This window comes from Callospermophilus lateralis, chromosome 4 (assembly GCF_048772815.1).
Source record: "Callospermophilus lateralis isolate mCalLat2 chromosome 4, mCalLat2.hap1, whole genome shotgun sequence".
NCBI lineage: Eukaryota > Metazoa > Chordata > Mammalia > Rodentia > Sciuridae > Callospermophilus > Callospermophilus lateralis.
This window is the reverse complement of record NC_135308.1, coordinates 112,427,614-112,440,198: the sequence shown is the minus strand read 5'-3', so window position 1 is coordinate 112,440,198 and position 12,585 is coordinate 112,427,614. Positions and strand designations below refer to the sequence as shown.

Sequence of the window (12,585 nt, the reverse complement as noted above, 5' to 3'; positions counted from 1 at the left end):
TCCATCTTTTTTTCCCTATACTATTTATTTCTCTGAACGCATCAATTTATAACACATGAGGACTAGAAATAATTTCTTTAAAAATCATTAACACTAAGGAAAAATAAAAAAGAAAGAGGTGGATTTTATGTATTAGTTAAATAAGCTAAAAATGGCAATTGGCCTTTGAAAGTTGTCTAAAGAATCTGAATCAACAGATTACTAAATTTTATTGTATTTTAAAGTATCCAGTTTTCTTATTGCTTGTCAATGGGAAAAAAAACATCTTTGGAGAAATACTGAAGAAATACTAAATGACATTTCTATGGTAACTACTGTTTATTGTAGAGTGTAAAAACAATTAACAGACTTAAAAATGTTATTTAGTAATTTTCCTGCTTGCATAAAAGAAGCTAATCCATCTTTCATTATTAATTCATGAGTATAAATTTTTGTAGTTTTTATCACATCTGCTATAGTAAACACTTAGAAATTCAACTGGGTGATTCATTTTTTAGTGACTTCAAAAGTCATAAATCCCAGCTAGATGCGATGGTGTATGAATGTAATCCCAGCAGCTCCAAAGGCTGAGACAGAAGGATTATGAGTTCAAAGCCAGACTCAGAAAAAGTGAGGTGTTAAGCAACTCAGTGAGACCCTGCCTCTAAATAAAAATACAAAATAGAGCTAGGGATGTGGCTAAATAAAATGTGGCTAAGTGCCCCTGAGTTCAATCCCCGGTAACCCCCCTAAATAAATAAATGGTAGTTAAATTTGAATGTGAAATGTCAATCTTTCTGCTAATACTGAATAATTTTAGGGCTTCAGAAAAATAACAATAGACCTTTTTAATATGATGCTTTCTATGTGCCCTTCCAGATTACACCTGCTCTCTAAGAAACAACTATTCCAAATTATATGAGAAGCTTTAAATCAATTGTATTTATATTTTTACAATATATGTATTTGTGCATGTGCTATCTAGTGTATATAGTCACAAACTCATATGTAATATATGAACTAAATATTTTATATTTTATGTAAAATTTTTATTATAGAATATACATATGTATAAGTCCAATAGGCAAAATTTAATAGTAATTTAATGAAGGCATTACATATAAATCTATGTTTTTATTCTATATATTACATACAAATATTTATATTCATAGATTCATTTATAAGTATTCCCAGAAATAGATTTTTATTTAATATTATAATTTTACATGTAGACAATATTCTTAAAGATTTTTTAATCTGGAGTATAGAGTATTCTTATTATTCATTGGAGTTATGTTCTATGATGTTATCTTGAACCCAGTATTAGCAAATTCTGAACATTTGCTTGTAGAGGAAATATGGGATGGAGTTTATATGCGACTCCAATCACATTTTCATCAATCAATATATAACCTCATTGATGTGTATTTCCACTTAAAGACGCCTCCCTTAATACATACTGTTCATATATTGGCACCGAACTGAAGGTCAATGGCATTGTAAATCATGCCTGAATGAGGCTTATCTAACACAAATGTTTTCTCTATAAGGTGTATCCCAGGCTTCTTGCATTGGGGAACATCAGCAGCACTCTGGCAGGCCATTTTAAACTTCAAATTCACTAACAAAGAGGCACAAAAATGTAAAACATGTGGCATTAAGTAGACTAAACAAAGGTTACATGGTTACAGTAAGTAACTGAAACAAGAAGGCAGAGTGCTGCCTGAAATTTAAAATTTAAAAACATGAAAAAAGGAGATGATAAAGAAAAACAAAATCACCCACAGTCCTAACACTGAACTAAATTATAACAAACATGTTGGTGAATATTGTACATAATTGTGCTGCAAAATTGGAAATGACAGTTTCCAAGTTCTATCAAAATTGAACCTACCAATATGTAACCAATAGAAAAACAAATAAAAACTTCCAACTGGTTTATGTATTCATAAATATTTTCATGATCAGATGATGATTCTTCTGAATTGATTTTTGAATAATAATTTTCAATAATACTAAGATACTTTCCCCTGGGCTATCAAGAGCATCTCTACAGAGTTCCCCATCAATATCACCAGCAATTTCTTCCAAGCTGCTCAGGACATTCTACGTTTTGACACCAATATTTTCTTGATCTTAACAGAACGTATCAACAGAAGATATTAAGGAAAAATAAAAAAGAAAGTAGAACTTATATTTCTTTATCTAAAGGGCAATAAATGGTTTGTTGGCTCAAATATGAAGAAATTAAAATTGACCAATCATCAATTGACTATGAACCAAATTTATATATGCATAGGCCAAGACCCTGTCATGACTGCTACTTTGGCAAAACTGATGGTAATATGCCATCCAGTTTAAGACATCCTCACTTCAAAGATGTGAAGCAATATGTTTCTTGTTGAAATAATGAATACAACAAATATTTACACTTTTATATATATATATTCAATATGTATTTTAATGTATATAAATTTAATGTACATAAATAAATGTGCTACATATAGATACATTTCTATCATTTGAATTTCTCATTTATTATTTTTAACTCTTAAATACATAGCCACATGACCAGTTTTAACAGTATTTTGTTAGTTACTATTGCCCAAGTAATTTTGCTAAACCTAGGGATAGTAGATTGTTCATTGTATCCTGATATTCTAAGTTATATTTCAGTAAATACTTTTTTCCTGCACTTCTTATTTCAATCTAAAACATAGGAAAATATATTTTTTTCCTCCAAATTTCTCATTCTTTCAATTAATAATTTTGAAACCTCTATAAAATTGTTACCTTCAAATAGCATTTCTAATGGTTTATTCAATGTATGTCTTTGCCATTAGTCCAAGATAACAAGCTGTTCACTGTATCTCAAGTTCTCAGCATTGTTTGTGCTTGGAAAGAAATTATTTTACCCATTGTACCACCTGCTGTAATTTTCTCTCTGTAATTATAATTTTAGCTTTAAAAATGAATTTGTTCACTTCCTAATAACAATGAGATATAATCTGTTGTTTTGCCATAAAATAAGTTAAATATATAAACAAATAAAATGTGGGCCCACATACATTTGATTGAGATAGTTTTTTTTTTTTTTTAATTTAAATGTTTTCTACAAGGAGATAGCAACACCATGTAGCTAATGTTAGCAATTGTGGCGTAAGTGCCTGAGAAGAGGCTGACTTTAGATCACATCCTAAATGAAAAGTAAAGAAAGGCAATATCTCCTGAATAAATTTTGACTAATGTAGACACAGGTAAATAATGAATCTACCACTGAAATCTAGAAAAAGGGCTCAAAAAATAGAAGCATCCAAAAAACTAAAAGAAGTAAAAATGCATAGCAATGACTTATGCTAGCTCTCCTTTCCCTCAACTCCTCCTATTTTTATCTCCAATACACACACACACACACACACACACACACACAACACAACACATGGAAACACAAGGATACACTCATCTACTCTAGGAATCAATCATCTCCACATATGTCATTCATCCAATGAAAAGTCTTTAACAATTTTGAAAGACAATTTATGATCTGCACATCAGCCTTCCATAGACAATGAGCTGTTTCCCATTTCTCTAATTCTATCCTCCAGGAAGACCTCCTGGAATTCTGATTTCATCTCCCTACTACATTTATGTTTTTCTAATGTTCATAGCCTCAAACTGCAGGTTTGTTGTTCAGATCATTAAGTATTTGAATTTTCTATTATTTGTAATAGAAGTCAATCTATTTTCTCAGATGTTACACGTTTCAACCTTTTCAAAAGCTTTCTTTCCCTTTTACAAAATAGCATTATTTGATTGAGTCCTTGATTTTTTTTGTTTTTGCATTACTTTTGTCACAGTTTGTCAGTTCACTATCTTAGTCTATGATCTTTTATTCTCTGTTCCCTACATATTTTCTTGATTTGAATTACAGTTGCATGCTCCAGATTGCAAGTCACCACTCACATGCCGCTTCACTTTCTTACCTAGTACCTATTTTGTTTCTTTCCCATAAAGCAACATCTTCTGATCTCTTAACTAACTCATTGGAAACTGGGGCCAGATCAATTAGCCCTTAGAAAGTTTGTCACCAAGACTGTCACCTCTTCCTTATTAGCAAGCAACTCTTGAGTTGATGAATACTCAGGATACAGTTCAAACATACTCTTTGGCCTCATGATTTCTTTCTGTGCACAATTCTGCAATATTTTATACAACTGGTACCTGTTATGCTTTGTTCCTTTCATTTGTGGGTGCAGCCAAGAAAAAACAGAATTTAAAATATATTTTTACCTGTTGATGGATGACCTCTTGAATAGATTTCTTTGGGTTTTTGTGGAATCTTTAAGCCTAGTCACTTTGTGCTGAAGTGCAATATTTGAAGGCAAAGCAAAGAAAGAGAGGTAGACAGGCTCTGAGATATCTAAAGAGAAACAGAAAAACAAGTGTTAAATGTATAACTGAATTCCACAGCCTCATTGATTCCACTAACATTAACTAATTCTGATAACTGTGACCATCTTTTAATAATTAGTAAAATGTAATATGCATGTATATGTATCTGTGTACATCTATATGGGTCTCTCTTTCTCTCTTTCTCTCTCTCTATATATATAGAAAAAACTGACTCTTTCTGAGAGAGAGAGAGAGAGAGAGAAAGAGAGAGAATTTGGTGAGAAAATGTGTGCATGAGGGAAAAACTATAAGGTAAAGAAGAATCAGACATATATATATATATGATATATATATATATACATATTTATACACACATGTATACATACATGTGTACATGAGTATATTATATATCTTTCATTATGAGAAAGAAAATTGATTGGCATTAATTGTCATTCAAATAATTCTCTAGACCCATTAAGGTATTGAACAGATTGCTCTAAAATTCAACTAAATAAATACCCAATAACAATGGAAATACAAAGTTTAAAAGAACATTATTAAAAATAGCATTGATAATGTATACATGTGTTAGTAATGAGATAAAATGGGAAGTAAACAAACAAAAATTATTTTATGGACCTTCTGTTTCAGAATTAAAACTTCTTTAATCAGGTGTGGGTGATAGATGAATATGTTGAGTCTATAACACATCAAATATGTTTATTTCAACCTCAATATGATGCTGAATACGAAGACCTTTAGATACTAAGAGGTAATATTGTTTGGGCCAAAATTTCATATGACTGGATTAAAGCTAGGAAGGAGTCAGTTCTTTCAATTAAATGAAACAGTCACATGCCTGGCACCCACAGCCACATGTTCTAAAGTCCTAAATGAAGACAACAGTCACCAGGTGAAGAGAGGTTATATTAGAGGATGGAGAAAATGTTATCTAAATGCTAAGTTGGTGGAAACTGACAGTGGCGGCTAGAAAAAGATGAGTAAAGGAATTTGAAAGTCGCATATAAAATCTTAGAATCTGATAGGAACGGCATTGAAGACAGCTTTGATCAGAGCAGCTCCAGTCACACTAGGAATTTGGGAGCCTCTGCAGCTTTTTTAAGGGGGGCACTGTTAATTCAAGAATGCAGCCTCATCCCACCCTCAAGAAACCAGCCCATGCAAATGTGCAAGACCTTTATGTTTTGAACAAATGTGTTTTTTATTCATTTCCTCTGGAGAGAGAACTTCTCTGGGTTCAGGGCAGAGCCTCAAGGGAAAGTGGGAGGCACATCTGAAAACCGCGCCCCTCACCCTTCAGTCTATGTTTGATTACACTCAATTTACACACGATTTTAGGAACCAGAACAAAGAGATCTTAAGAAGTTCAAATTCTACATGCTCATCATTTCTATGAAATTTCACACTGCCTTAACGAGACCATTTTCTTCCAGAAAGAACAACCCATACCCTAGGTTCTTTTCAACAAATGGGGCAATGAGTCAGAAGTTCCCTGCTTGTTAGTTACACTTATGTTAATTTATGTTACATCTCTTTCTCTACATATCCTAAACTATCATGGTCTATTCTAAACACATGAATATCAACTACTCATGCATTGAATATATAGGTCTTTAGTTTTAAAAAGGAAAGGTAGTGTTTTAGAATCTTTGCATCTAACTAAAAATCCAGTAGAATATCAACTTTTTAACAAAGGAATGACATTTTTTAATCTGAGAAAAATAACTCTTCTAGGGACAGCTTCCTAAAATCCAAGTAGGCATAAGGCTTATTTCCAAATACAAAAGCAATGTTAATTATTATACCTAGCAGATGAGATGTAGTAAGTGCTAATTTAGCTGTCCCCCTTATATGCAATGTTTTGTGATGAACTTTACTTATCACAGGATGCAAGAAAAATAATGCTTTACATCTTTCAATTTTTGTCTAAAATTTTATTGATATTTGATAATTCCACAGATTCAGAAAAACTGCTATTTTGAATACCATTTCATAGATGAAGGCATAAAGGATCAGAGGTGCAAAAGGATTTTTTCCAAGTGTATTGTTCAGTAGGTAACCAAATTGGTACCATGACTACTATCTTTTTATTAGGGTCACTCTGGCTGATTCTACTTTAACACACCAACTTGGAGGCTGCTTCTTCTCCACACAATTACACTTCTTCAGTTTCATTACTATGATGAATTTTCAAATTCAATTACTACATATGCTTTAGCTATTATTTCCATCAGAATCAATATACTTACTTTTTGGAATTCAAAAACTAGAACTATCCTTCAAAGTAATTTGAAAATTCAACATTTTTTCTAGCTTATTTATATTTATCAGTGCATTCTATTATCGTTTTAAGTCTACAATGTATTGCTACCATTAACAAAAGAAAGGCTTGAAAGCTAATGAAAAAAAATGAGTATTTCAAGTGATTTTCAACAACTTATATGATAGAACACATACTAACACCCAAAAACTTTTCCTTGTCATCTGTAATTAATATGGGTTGATAAGTTAAGTTGATTAATTTATGGAAAAGATGCAGGATCCAAAAGTAATAAAACTATTAGCAATGCTAGACTCTAGTTTTACTCAAGACTCATTCAGTTGCACAGAATATTGAAATATTCCTCTGTAAACCTTGTGAATAATCCTTTCTTCAATTTACAAAACCTAAACAAGCATGCGTCAGTTCTTGGAAGCCTTATCAATAGCCTACACTGTCCAGAAGTTTATCTTTCAATATACTGCCTAGAAATAATGTGCTCAGCAAACTAAGTACCAGATTAAATCAATATGAGCTAGGAGACTATTGACTTCACCATAAATTCATCTGGATGCTCTACATTAAAGCACATGTCTTCTTTCACATCTGACCTAAACAGTGTCACATGTTTGTACCTGAACAAATTAATATGTTTTTAAAGAATAATAGACTGATCTTTTTACTTTCTTTTCTTACACAAAAGAATCTAGCAATGTCAAACTAATATATGGTGTTTAAGTTTAGGAGACAACTTGCCCAATTTTATAACAGGAATTAAATTGAACCAAATCTTTTCTTTTCTAACATGTAATTGAATTAAAATTGGAATCTAGTCCTGGGAGACTATTTTATTGTTCAAAGTAAACCATCTTTTCAATCTGTTGGACTGATTTACTTTGACATCCAGGCAAGAAAGATATCCATTGAGCATGGACCACACAATGTTGTTAATACAAAACCTATTTTTAGATGTAAACTACTGCTGTAGTTAAAATGACTCTGAGAATTCTAATTGATAATAAGGATCATGCTCATTAACATTATTTTAGAATTGGCCAATTAGGAAAAATAACGTGAAACAGCATGTGATTATCTATGAAGAATTGGAGCTGAAACTTTCATAAAAACAATTCCCATATTTTCTAATATTTTAATTTTAGAACTGTGTAAAAACAAGTAGAGCAAGCTGAATGGTGACCATGTCCATATCCAAATACTCAGAACCTATAATCTTACTTTATATGGTAAAAAATATGATTAAGTTAAGGATTTTGACAGAGAGACATACTGGATTATCTAGGTGGGCGCTAAATTCAAACACATGTACTCTTCCAACTGAGAATAGCAGAGAGAGTTGAGAGTTGCAGACATTAAAGATGACAGAAAAAGATGTGTTGATATGTAGATGGAGGCAGAATAGGAAGAGAGGTGACCATAAGCCCCAAATACCAAGAACAACTACTGACATCAGATGTTAAAGAGGAAGTGGAGCAGTCTCCCACAAAGACTCCTTAAGAAGTTTCCTCCTGCACCTGGATCTTCAGAAATTTAAAAATAAATTTCTATTAGTCTAAGCTACCAAGTTTATAGTAATTTGTTACAAACTACCCTGGGAGACTAGAACAATAGTGGTGCTATATCATTTTTAAAAGTCATGAACAATCAATTGCACTGTAAGGATTTTCTTCCAGGCACAATTGCTTAAGCATACCAAGACATACAGAACGTCCAGAGACAGTCACCAGCAAATGGGGAAATCATTGTACATTCACAACAAAGTGCTATTTGACACAAATGTAAAAGGAATGAAGCAGATCTGAACATCACAAAATGTAGCGCTTTGACATGCTGAGCTGGAGGATCAATATCTTTCTGACCTCCACTCCTCCACTCTTCTTTTTTTCTCTTGATCCTCTATTTTCCAAAGGGATGAGGAAAACTTTGTTCTGACATTCTCTTATTGGCCTTGGAACTGGACTTGCCAAAGAGAACACAATTACCTTCTTCTTTCTCCCTAGTATCTAATTATCAATGGCAGAAAAGACCACTGAAGAATTTATACCTAGATAGAGTTTTGTCACAAGATGTCTACTTTGGGGGTTCATTCAAATTTCTAAAAGAATCATTTAAAAGCTAATCTGTCTCCCTAACATTCCTCCTTCCTAATAACCATTTACTACCTCTCAAAAAGAATGCAACATTCCCCTTCATGTCCCTGTCTATGAGATAGATACCTAAGTGTCCACACCTTACTAATATGGTGGATAATCACACTCCTGGGATTTCCCACTGTTCATGTGAAATAAATTTGTAAGTCTTTTTCTCCTATTAATCTGTCTGTTGTCAGTTCATTCCAGTAAAACTTTGGAAGGGGTAGGATGAGATTTCCCCTCACTTTTGCAGTGTGTGTGTGTGTGTGTGTGTGTGTGTGTGTGTATAAATACACACACAAGAATGTAAATATATATATATATATATATATATATATATATATATATATATATATACACTCACAAAAGAATATAAATTATTCAGAACATGCATTAAAAACTACTAATAGCAAGTAGCTTTGGAAAGTTGCTATGTATGATTTGTGCATTTTTGGAATGTTTAAATATTGTAAAAATGAATACATCTTATTTTTCTATTAAAAACTTCAGATAAATGCTAAAATACAAAACAGTATGCACACATGTTTTCTAATATGTTAAATTGTTCTTGCAAGTACTTCTATTTATAATACAAATCAAATTTTCATGTTTTTTTCTTAATGCTTTTCTCTTGATAGTAGGTTTACACCATACTTACAAAAGAAAAAATCAGACCTTGTTTATAGGCATTCACTACTGGTTGTAATAGACCAGAAAATGCTATCTGAAACCACAAAGATAGAAGACCAGAATATGCTACATCAAAATATGCCTTTTTTGGCATAAGGATTATTTTGAGTATATTTATTTTGAGAAATAGCAGACACAGTGGAAACTCTGAAACTTATTCTGTCATAAGAGAAATTTATATCTACAAAGGTAATCACCATTTGTAAAGGTGGTGTTTCCCTGTACAGAAAAGAGGAGGACTACATCACCTGAGGCTCTTCAGTGGAGAACACAGGACCTAAGTCTGCATCAGAAGCCTTATCTTTGTTCTCCCTGCTTTTCTGAGCATCATTCCTCATGGTCCTTCCCAGAAGACTTCTTTATTTTGGTGAACAATGGTATTTAAGCCTAAATTCATAGTCAACTCCTTGAGATTTACTCACTTCCCAAGTGTTACCTGTGTACATGTGAACTAGACATTACTCAACTTCTGTTTCTTTTTCTCCTGTTATCCTGTCTTTAGTTACTGGGGTTCCAGCTAAGAACTCAGAAAGAAAGGAGAGAAAATTATCATTCTCTCCCTCCCTTACATGAAAGGACTGAATGCTTTGTTCCCCAGCATCACAAGATTTACCTGGAAACTTGTTAGAAATGCAACTTCTGGGGCATCCCCACCCCTAGACCTACAGAATGAGAAACTCTGGGAGTGAGGCTCATAAATGTTTCACCAGTCTTCCAGGTGATTCTCATCCACACTAATGTTTGAAAATCATGGTCTGGGATCTTGTAACACATCTACCTGCAAATATTTGTTATAATAATTGTAATAAGCTATTTGCAGTCCTTAAGTCATCATGATGTTCCATAACCTCATATAATAACTGCTACTACCTCCAATTGAAGTGTCCTTCATCATTCCATGTGACTCACTCCTGTTAAAAATTTGAGGTACAAGTATCACCTCTCTCATGCAAAAAGTATGACTTTGAGCACAATCCTAACTCCTGGCACATGCTTTTATTATAACAGACATAACATATTTGCTTGGAGCTCTGATTCTTGAGGTTAAGATCTACAGCTTAGTTTACTTTTTCCCCATAACATAGTAGGTGCATTCATCTGAGAGTTTTAGCTATTGGCTTCTTGGCAGTTTTTTCTTCTCCTGATCAAGTAGGACTTAAGAACACTGTAGATGGTTCCACAATGAGAGTGGATGTAAACAATGTGTTTTTGTTCTGTGCCTCCGCTATCACCACCACAGTTTTAAAATCCACAAAATTCTTTCAAAAATCAAGTCTTACTCAGAATCCTAGTACCCAAACCAGATTCTGTGGTTTAAGGCCAGGGGGTATCACAGAGCCTGGATCTCCACCTATCAGCTATCCTTGACTCCCTCTGAAATAGTCCCTGAGGTTCTTCTTAAAATGCTTAAAATTCCTTGGATCATAACTGGAAAGTCATTTATAACATCTCTCTAATGTTTCATATTTAGTGATATTCTCTGGTATAAAAAAGTGAAATCATATTTAAGAGATTTTGAATCCTCTATTTTGTATCTAGTCTTCAAAGATTTTCTGGTGTTTTGAAAGGATTAGATCATTAATGGCCCTAGGGAAGGAGACTTAAAATAAATTCCTGGATATTTCTAGGGAGATTACATGGTCAGAAAATATGTTTCTGGTTTTTCTATTAAAATGCCTGTTTGAAAAAAAAGAAATCAAATCATTAAAAAAAATCCATACCATCTCTTGATCCCAATGATAAGATTAATAAATATGCTAGGATTTCCTAGAAGTTTCTATAAAATAGACTACTTTTAGATCTGGAGCAGAATTAAAAGTATCACAGCCTGGTGGGTCAACCTGGCCAGAGGCATGGAGGGACATGATCTTCCATTTCACCCAGATGAGATTCACTAGTCTATTGATTCCTCCAGTCCCCTGTGAACCATCACTTGCTTTAGAATCCTGAATGTATTTTGTTCTAATTATGACACAGCTCTTTGTCACTCAACATTTTGTCAACTATAATCTTATGACTCCATGGTCTCTGCCCCCACTCCTTGGAATAATCATACTTACAGTATATAGGAGGAAACTAAAGACAATCTAAATTCTCACCTCTTTAAAGGAGCTAAAAATATATGGTCGTCTACTTGATAGATTTTTTATATACACTAAACAATAACTATAAAAATTATATGGCATTTATTATATAATGTTCAGAAAAAATGGTGATATAAGCCACTATCAGAGGAAAATTCTACCTATTTGATAAAATGCATAAAAATAAAATACATAGTCTATGGTGTTTGGGTGAGATTGTAGGAAAAATGTCTCCTTAATTATACTAATTTGGTATATTAGAGTACCATTATACTATTTTAATATTACACATTTACTTTTTTGCCCTAATTTTGGTTTTATATCTGCCTTGAGAAATAAGTTAGTCTACAGCTGATTCTAATATGGTTATTATAAGGTAAAATAATGAGTTTAGAAACATGGCAACTTATGTTAAACAGAGATAAAATATTCAGTAAAACTTGCCTGTGATATCTGAAAGGAAAAGAAAATGCACACAGGATATTTAGGGCTCTGGGAAAAGAGGTATAGAGACAGTATGTTGGTAGCAGGAGTTGGTTGTAATTTGCCACATTTAATAAATTCCTATAAGAAATTATAAATACATAACATATCCCTTCTGCTTGTGAACAAAGATAAAAGTGGAAAGGAACATGAATTACAGGACTTCTAAGACTGAAAATTATAGTAGCCCCACTTATCATTGGAGAACATATTCCAAGCCTCCCAATGGAGTACTTAAACCTTGAATAGTATCAAACTCTCTGTATACTAGATTTTTCCCATTTATATTTCCTAAGAATACAAAGAAACATTTTTGAATGAATGTAGGCTACAGGAGAATATTCTTAACATTCACGACATGATCTTCCTCCCTTATTGAGAACTTTCACCTTTATATTTAAAGGAAGCAGTTTACAGTTTCTTTCTGGAAAATTCAAGTTGGCAGCATCACTATTCTCAAGCTTTGGAGCTATTGTTCAACAACAAAATAAGCAATACTTAAACACCAGCACTGCAATAATGGACC

At 32.8% G+C, this 12,585-nt stretch overlaps 1 protein-coding gene across 5 annotated transcripts in view; it reads right to left on the bottom strand.

Annotated features, from left to right (window-relative positions):
* Slc16a7 (solute carrier family 16 member 7) overlaps nt 1–12,585 on the bottom strand; it is a 168,459-nt gene that overhangs the window by 75,265 nt on the left and 80,609 nt on the right. For all 5 annotated transcript variants that reach the window (XM_076854800.1, XM_076854799.1, XM_076854801.1 and 2 more), the window contains one exon: nt 4,270–4,399. The gene's annotated coding sequence lies outside the window, so the exon portion shown is untranslated. The remainder of the gene's footprint in view (nt 1–4,269; nt 4,400–12,585) is intronic.